The sequence below is a fragment of the Malania oleifera genome, chromosome 2 (genome assembly GCF_029873635.1).
Source record: "Malania oleifera isolate guangnan ecotype guangnan chromosome 2, ASM2987363v1, whole genome shotgun sequence".
NCBI classification, from domain to species: Eukaryota; Viridiplantae; Streptophyta; class Magnoliopsida; order Santalales; family Ximeniaceae; genus Malania; species Malania oleifera.
Genome location: NC_080418.1, coordinates 39,646,102 through 39,655,905, shown reverse-complemented (window position 1 = coordinate 39,655,905; position 9,804 = coordinate 39,646,102).

Sequence of the window (9,804 nt, the reverse complement as noted above, 5' to 3'; positions counted from 1 at the left end):
CCCGTGAACCGTATCACACCGATTCTTCTTTTTTCTTTTATTTTTATTATTTCAAATAATTCCTTTTTAAATGCATAAAATTCATAAAAATCCCAAAACCTCTTGGAATATTATTTTTCATACTTAGAAAATTCTACAAAAATTTCAAAATCCCAGGAGTGTATTTTCCTAACTATTTTCTCGATTTTTCGATCATGAAGATTTCAAAGGGAGGCATGAGTTCTTAAGAGTACGATATGTCCTAGTTATGAGGGAATACCTATATAGTATATTCATTTTTTTTTTATATTTGGAAAGGAGCAATCTTAAAGGTTTATTAGGTTCAGTTTAAGGGAAAAATTTTGATTAATCTAGTACCATTTGTAAGAACGGGCGTGTAGGGAGTGCTAATACCTTCCTCTCGCGTAACCGTACTCCTGGACCTAACTCTGGTAATGCAGACCGATTCTACCCTTAATTGGGTAGTAATCAAGTGTTCTAACCACACTTCAAAAGGTTAGTGGCAAATCCATCACACTATGTTTTCCACGAAAATATTCTTTCCAAAATTCACCCTTTTTCCCAGTTCATAGCCGCACCCGTGTGTGTTTGGCGGGTCCAGGACGTCGCGACAGATACCAAAATGTAACACCGCACCATCTCATTAGCCTTAATCCACTTCTGATAACCCTAGGTTTCCTCATCAGTTGCCTTTTCACCGGATTTCTGTGGACATACCTCTATGTGCACATACTTGTACTCCTCTGCAGTTAGTACAATATCCAAGTTCCTTTTTCAGTCAATATAATTAGGTCTAATCAGTTTGTTTTCTTTGAGAATAACAGTCAAGGGATTGAAAGCCATTTTAATCTTGAGAATCACATATTATAACAAAATATGATGAGCAATAATAAACTTTTAATTTAATTAAAAGAATATGGTTCCCTCTACCAATATTTTCTTTTAAAAAATCTGTTAGCAACCTAGCACACTGTGAGTAGTATACCTCAATGGGACCACTATTCAACATTTGTGTAAACAGGCGATGAGCTATTAATTTTATCTAGGCAGAGTAACTATGTCAAGAAAAATTAAACTGCTGACTTACTTTTGGTCCTATAAACAATAGGAGTGACTCGAATAAGGATACTATTATTCATAGCTAAGTGTATACCATCACATAATACTAGACCTATTGTCTCGTAGTGAATCTCTAGATGGAGAGGTGACCCAATACTAACAATTACTAGAGTTTATACTTGGTGAGTCTGTAATTAATTTTATTCGATGGGGAGGAAGATACTAATATCAACACATAAAATTAATTACTTCACCTATGAACTAGTGTTGGAGACTATGAGATTTATATGTAATAAATTCCTTCACCCACGTAGTTATTTAATTCATGAGGAATACAAACACGTTTTTAATATTCCAATGAATGTAATATTTCAATATTGGTAACTAAAATACACACAACAAATAAAATTTCAAATTCATTTAATTTTTTTATAAAAAAAATTGTATTATAACTTGGGAATTAATTTTATTCTCTAGTTGCACATGCATAAACCAACATTAAAATTTTAAATTTTACATGCTAATGACATAACACAAGAACAACAAACACATCAAGCAAGCATATATAAACAAGAAATATCATATAATAAATATCTTGGCTATTATGGTCAAGCAGCTTGCATTATAACACCATGAATACTTGTTTGCCATTACGAAGTGTCAGGGTTCGGTGGAGGTTATGCGCCGCTACCGACTATCTAATCATTATTCCGTAACTAGGGTTTCACCCAGTTTTTGACCACTATTTACATGGCGCAAATGTGTCTCCTTCTTGGATGAAGATGCATCAGATTACAAAAATTTATGCCTTCATATCTGAAGTTCACATGCTACGAATCTTGTAATAAACAATCACAATCACAAAACATACATCCCTGTGACCATAATTGCCGGACATAATGCTACAAAACAGAGGTTAGTGTATACACACGTTCTACCCTAAGCATGCATTGGTTTGATCTTCAAAGAACATGGTATTATTATCCTTATACAATATCAACCGAAGCTCTAATACTAATAAAGGGACTTTTGGAATAGCCCTACGATCCGTCTGTAGTACATATAGATAACAAAAAAATAATAATATGATCATGCAAACCCTAATTATGTAATTACAGATTATATTTGCGAGATATGTCTGGTTTGATCCCAAATCTATAAGTACAAAAACGGGCTTTTGAAGACGACCAGGAATCTTCCACTATATTCTGTATTCCTTGAACATGCCTTGCTCCTAAGAGAGTGGGCTCGTAAACGGCTGCTAGGGTTGTCTTCTCTCACGAAAAATGTCTACCTTTGTGAGAGTTCGCTCGTCTCACCTGACTACCGAATGGAGCGCATGTATATAGGCTACAATAGGGACCTCTAATCAAATATGACTAGGGTTTCCCATGTAATTAAGAATTCCTAATCTGACTCGAATTCATATTTAATTATGTTAATTATAATTCATACCACTAAAGAATTATAATTATACTCCTTGTCATATTCGAAATTAAATTTCGAGCTCCTATTATTAAATGCTTATTTATCTCCCCACATAAAAATTATAGATACCCATCTATTAAATTAAATTACTGACAATTTAATTAATTGACATATTAATTCCTTGAGACCTTCCACTTAACTTATTCGATGTGTCGGATTCAAAATCCACCTGTAAGGTTTAACACAATCAAAACTTATAAGCTTCCTTAAGAGGGTATCATCAATTCCGATACCGAGATGTGGATTCCATCAATAATTAATGTTCGCCATACACATAATTTCATCACTCAACTCACTGAATTTTTTGACCCATAAAGAATCTCACTCTTTTATGAATCAAAGTATTAAACATTATATGCGCGTGTCCAATAATCATATTAGGATTAAGGGAATAAGCATTCATAATAACCATGAGGTATTAATTTTTTATATAATCAGTATAAAAACAATTACCCCAAGACGATCATGTTCAATACACACAAAGTGTACTAGCACAGGGAGTTGGAACTGTATCATTCCTAATAGTCAAGACAAACCTATTAAAACCTTGTGCTATAGTACTACCAATGGTGGGTCCAATTTTATCTAAGATTGTGAACAATAAACTTATATTCTATAAGAACTGATGAATTAATCTTCTGTGTATAAGCCGTACTCTACACACTAGATCACCTACTATATAGAACAAAAGACACAAATGCATAATCATTAAATAAATAATGTCAGGCAAACATTTCTCAAAAAGATTCTCATTAAAATGGAATAACTGAAGTTATTATTAAATACTAAAACCAATTACATAAAACATGTCTTTCAGTATAAATCCCTAACAGCAATATGATAACTTGATTCAACCATACTCAAATCCCATTATTCAGCAAATTTCCCAAAGAATTTAAAATCATACACGTAGATTATAATTTGCAAGAATTAAAGAGATAGGGAACGATTCAACAACCCAGAATCGTCAAAGTTTACACAGTAGCAATACAGAAATTCATAAAAGATAATCACTCTCAGTTAGAGCAGAATTTGTACAAAATATAGTGCAGTATACTTCAGATAATCAATATCATATTGAAGCTCACAAGTAATCTAAAGTACTCTAATTTTCGAGTGAAGATTAAATAAAAACAAATCAAAATATAAGCTTAGGAAATTCAGCAAAGACTTTTAGCAGTTTTTCAGAAAGTATGATATGAGTATATATAACAAGATTTGAATTGTGTGTGAGAGTTGAGTTGCCCTAATTTGAGAAAATATAATCCTCATATAGAGTAGAAAATTTTCTTACCGTTTTCCCCAAGTTTTCTCTAAGTTTGGAAACTCAATTAATTGACTTCGGAAAGAAATCAACGCTTTAGAAAAGTTTAAAATATCGACTTCTATCACCTAATCCATAAGGTTAGTTGCCTGAACTTATTTAAAATAGCGCATACAAACAGTTAGTCACCTGACCCTAATGGCTAGTTTCCTAATCCCATTCTGTTTTTTTATTAACACAAGCAGTGGCATATCAATCGCCTGATGCATCATCATTAGTCACTTGACCACTAAGCCTCTTAGTGTTTTTCAAATTTTAATCAAATACAAAAATATGAGTTCCTTGACATATATATATATATATATATATATATATATATATATACATATAAAATATTTTTCAAGTTCTAAAGGGAACATTAAAATTTCAAGAATTTGTTAGCATCTTTTTTGGCCAATGAAAGGTCAAATCAATGGGGTATGTGGGTGGATTGCAATGTCAAGTTAGCATTAAAAGTGTGGGAGGAAGAAGGGGAAAGACAGCTAGCTTTTTGGGCAAACCACTACACGTGGAGCTCTTAATTTTTACTAAATTAAAGGACTTGACTAATTATATCGTTATGAAAGGGGGAGGAAGAACTAAATTAATAAAAGATCAATACTTGTTCTTTTTTCTTCTCTTCTTTAAACCTCCACGAAGTTGTAAAAGGTAATCGTCCAAACCCACTATTATGCTGGTGCCTATGTGGTGCCTTTATGCCTCTATGTCAAACTCTTTTAGGCAAGATAAGACTTCAACCCACACAACAACGTTTACTAGAAAGGAAAATATTTGAGAGAGATGTCTTGGAACAAACTGAAACTTTTATTAATTTTTCCTCTCCAAACAATAGGGTCGGAGTTTCATTATATAGGCTGATACCTGGTCTCAAGGGATAAGCACAACCTCACTTTCTCCTTGATTTGACTTAAAGAAAAAGTAAAAAAGAAAATATTCATTCTTTAAAAAAGATAAAGCTACTTTAATAAAGAAAAAAAAAAGTAAATGGACAACACATCATGTCTGCGGACTCACTTTGCAAAAAGACAAGACAAATGGAATCTTCTTTAATAAAGCTGATATGACCCTTCGAATCACCCATTTGACGAGGCTTGGATATGACATGATTCTGGATGAGTTTCTATTATGACCCTACCGATTAGTCCAATCAGTCTGGCCTGGGATATGATGAAATTCTAGACTATCATCTGAAAAAACAATCTCATTTTTCTCCAGAGATCTTCTAAGGCTTCGATGACTTCGTCATCTTTATCCTTTTTCGCAAGTTCTTCCAGAACCATTTGGAGCTCATTTTTCATTGCTTGAGTTGAGAGAAGATGAAATTCCCAATTTATGATCTGGCTTACTATTTTTCTCACTTCAATAGAAAAGTCTGATAAGCTAGCCTCTTCAGAAGGTTGGAGAAATTTTCCCTCAATTGCAATTAAGGTTTCGCAATCCGTAAATAGAACACAGTCTAAAGCAAATCTTGCTTAAAGAAGATAGATTCTCCATAAATTTTGAACTAATTTATAGAACTTTCTATGCTTTTAGAAATCATCCTAATTTGGTGCTTCATCTTCGAAATTTGAAACTGGTGCATCTTTCCAGTCCTTTGAAAAAAGGTTCCAAAACAAAATTTTTCCTATCTTTAATTCAATTGGTTCTATGTATCCTGTCCACCATAGCCTTCCTGGTTTGGTGAAATTTAATACATGCTTCACCAAAGCTAGTAAGAAATTAAAGACCTGTCCTGTTTTTCTGAAACCAAAAAATTGGACATCTCCGATTCTAAGAGCTTTTTGAACTACTAATAAACTTTTGGGTGTTATGCTGCTAGGAATATGCAATTTGGGTATGCATAATCCACTTCTCCTCTAGTACTCTGCTAGTTCTGGATATTCATTAATTTCGATTATCACTCTAGTTGTGAACATTCTCTTTTTAAGTTTAACATCCATTTCAACCTTTAGAATAATCTGTTGGTGAATAAGAGCAGCCATATTCTCCCTATTAATTACCTTGTAATTATCTAAAATAATTGCTTCAAATTCTTCTATTATTTCAATTACTCCTTGAAGACTGTTAGAAAAAATTTCACATATTATTGGATCTGTTAATAAACCTTCTACCAATTCTCTTTTTCCTTTTGAAATTTCTGGAGTCTTTCCAAGAAAATCTTCAATACAAAAATTTACTTCCTTATCCTTACTAGATTCTGAGTAGACTTTATCAGTCACTAAGTCACATTTTTGTTGTTCCTTTGAAACCAATATTTCTTCCCCTTTTTCTCTAAGCTTTCTAGTTTTAGGGTTTTGGGCACATTGAGTGCTATAATGCCCATACTGGTTACAAATAAAGCATTGAATATGACTTTTATCTTTGGGTTTTTCATCTCTTCTTGATGAACTCCCTTTTTCAAATTTGTTGCTTTCTGCAACTCGATGGACTAGGATTGGCCTTTCTATTTTCTAAGAACTTCTACCTTTTTCCTTGCTTCTTCCTTATTCCCTTCTGGAATTTGAAGGTAGATACCTCTTTTTTTCAAGAAATTTTACCATCGGGCAGTCTGTCGATTTATGTCTTTGCTGATAAAGAGGGCATTTAATCTGGCTGCTACTATTGGCCATTCCTGTAAGCATTTAGAAATCTTGTTAGACAGTCTATAATAATATTTTCTTTACCCTTTATATATTCTACTGAAAAAGAGTAATATTGCAATTCGTTCCTCCATCTAACTAATCTAGCCTGCGTAAATTGTCTCAATTTAATTCCCCTGAAATTCTTAACATAGGAACTATCCGTCCTAACAATAAAATGTTTTCCTAAAAACAATTCATTCATAGGAATGCTTTTTACTACAACGAGAAGTTCTTTCTTATGTATTGGATATTTTAGTTCTGAACTACTAAAACATCCACTCCAATATCTACTAAGATGTTCTGTTTTATTAATCTTTCTGATTTTTAAAACATATTCCCATGCGGTATTGGATGCATCCATTTCTAAAATTATTTCTGATTCAGACCCATCTGGGAAATCTAACAGGGGTAGATTATGGATCTCCTTCTTGAGGGTTCTGATTACTTCAGTGCCCTCCTCCCATTTCCATGGTTTTTTACTAGAAACTTTTTCTTGTATGGAATACGATTTTCCGGCAAGATTCTGGATAAACCTTCTTGCATAATTTAGAACTCCTAAAAAGCTTTGGAACTACTTTTTATATACTAGTTCATCTAAAAATTGCAATTGCTTTTCTGCTATATGCGACTAGAGCTCCTCTCCGCTTCCTTGGATTTTTAAGCCCAAGAAATCAATTTTGGATTCTGCCCATATAGTCTTTCTTTCTAAAAGAATCATTCCTTCTCTTATGAACACCTCAGCCACCTGTTTAAGGTGTTTATAATGCTCCTCTAAGTTTCTGCTAAAGAAAAGGACATCATCGATATCGATTGCCACAAATCGAGACATCCCTTCCAATGCTCTATCCATTCTTCTTTGAAAACTTCCTGGAGCATTCTTTAATTCGAATGGCATAACTATCCATTCATATAATCCTACTAGGGTTGTAAAGGCTATGAGACCAATGGCTTCTTCTTTGACCTTAATCTTCCAGTATCCTGACTTAAGAACAAACTTAAAATAGACCGTTGGTTGCTCTCTTCAAATCCTGTTCCTTAAGGATTCTTGAGTTGGGAGATTATAACCATCATCCTTGGTGGTTTTTTTTAATTCCCTATAATCAATCACCATCCTAGCCTTGCCTCTAACCTTTTCAGCATGATTCATAACCATAAATCCCAATTTTAATAATTCTAGAATTTGCTTCTCAAATTCCTCTATCATTAACTTAGGATAAGCAATTCCTATACTACAAATAATCATGTCCAGATCCTTAAGAACAATATCAGCCTCAGGCATAGCCTTCTCCCATAATGCTTGAGGATTATCTGGCCAATTTTTTGAAAGTATAGCCTTAACTTCTTCAATCTAGCTATCACCTTCTAATATTTTTCTAACACTTAATATTTCTCCTTCAACCAAAATTTTCCATTCATCAAGCTTCTCTTGATAAACTTGTATTTCCTTTTTCTCTTCCTTTTCTATCATTACTTGGATTCTGCCACTCTTGATAGAAGACGAAGTAGGAATAAAATGATTGTCTAATATAATCTCTCCTGAAAATACCATAAACGGCTAGTATCTTTTAAGGATTAAATTTCCTATGAGAAATTCAGCTCGTAACTCTAGAATTAAGCAAAGTATTTGTTCTTCAAATACTCTACCATTTAGAGGTATTTGGATATTTCTTACTATTTCTCCAATTTGGAGTAATGCACTATTACCTACTATAACTTGAAGATTTGTTAATTCCCAATTTAGTTGTGGAAATTTAATACGTGTACATGACCAAGTACATCGAGTATCTATAAGGGTTGTACATTCTATCTTGCTAATAGAAATGTTTACAAGTGTTTCCCATTCTTCGATTTTGGCAGTTAGATAGGAATTCTTATTGCTCTCTGACCAACTATCCTCCTACTTCTCAATGGTCTTAATTTAGATGGTCTAGATCCTTTTGACCTAACTTCCGAATTAATTTCTTCATCACTGGATACACTCACTCTACTAGGAGTGTAATCACTTAAAGGTTCCGTTATTATCAACCTCTTTGCTTCTTGTTGTATTGAATGTGGCAATAGATTTTTAATCTTTCTTCTATTTTTGGAGTTACCCATATCTGTCACCAACTTAGTGCTCTTGGATTTACAACTTTTGGTTGCAATCCCCTGACTGAGTCAGTTTGATTTGTTTTGAATAGTTGAGTGAATTTACTAACTCCCCATCTAAGAACTGGCTTCCCCGTATTATAGGAATTTAAATATAATACGGCAATAAGTCTAACGCATCTCCTATCTGGAATGCATTTTAACATATTCTTCCAGTCCCTCGTGTTAACTCTGATCTGCAAAGTTTTCTCCACACTTCTATCTTGAAGATCAATATGTAAATCTAGTATTACATTTATCCAGGATACTCCTGAGTGTAAGTTAGCCCTTGCTCCTCCTAGTAAGGACCTACCAAAATTAACAATGCTTCCATCCATTACTACAATAAGGATAGGAAGATCTTGCCCTTTTCTTACTAATGGATTTATCCCAACCTGGATAATTCCATAGTGGACATATCTTGCCTTTTTATCCATTGCTCTCTGAACTTCTTGTGTAGTGAGTAAAGGAACTATAAATGTTCCCATATTGGTGCTAGATACCTCTGCAGTTATCAATAACCTTCATACTCTCTTTGTAAGGTATCCATGAGGTTTGATATGCTTCAGACCAACTAGCTTGAGGCATTCTCCATTCTTGGCAATCCCTACTTTCTGAAGTGATTTCAGTTTTTGCAGTTTGCACTAAATCCTCTTCTTCTCCTACTAAAGAAACTAGTTCCGGTGCTTTATTTACTGCTATCATCATGGCTAGTCTTAACTGGCTTAGTTTAAGATGAAATGGAGATTGATCTAAGACTTCTTCTTCTAATTCTTCTCCCTCAAATTCTAAGTACTTTGAAAAGATAGAGTAAACACTGTCGTCATCTGAGTCAATGTCTTCTCCTCAAATTGGTTTGTAGAGAAGCTCCGAAGAGTTCTCTATAAAGATACTCTTGAGGCTACCTTTTCTATTCTCTGCTTTGGGGCAGTCATTAGCCTTGTGACCCTTCTTACCACAAAACCAAAAATAGTTACATTCTGAAAGAGATTTTCCTTGTGGGCATTTAGGATATCTTTGATATTTCTTTTTGAAAGATTCCTTAACATCCTTTCTAACCCTGCTAGGTCTCAGGTATCCCTTTCCTAGAGCTTTAGGTTCTTTCCAAGAACTGCTCCTTTTACAATATCTTTTCCAAGATTTCCTTCTTGGTTTTCTTATATGGCAATGACCTCCTGCACAGCT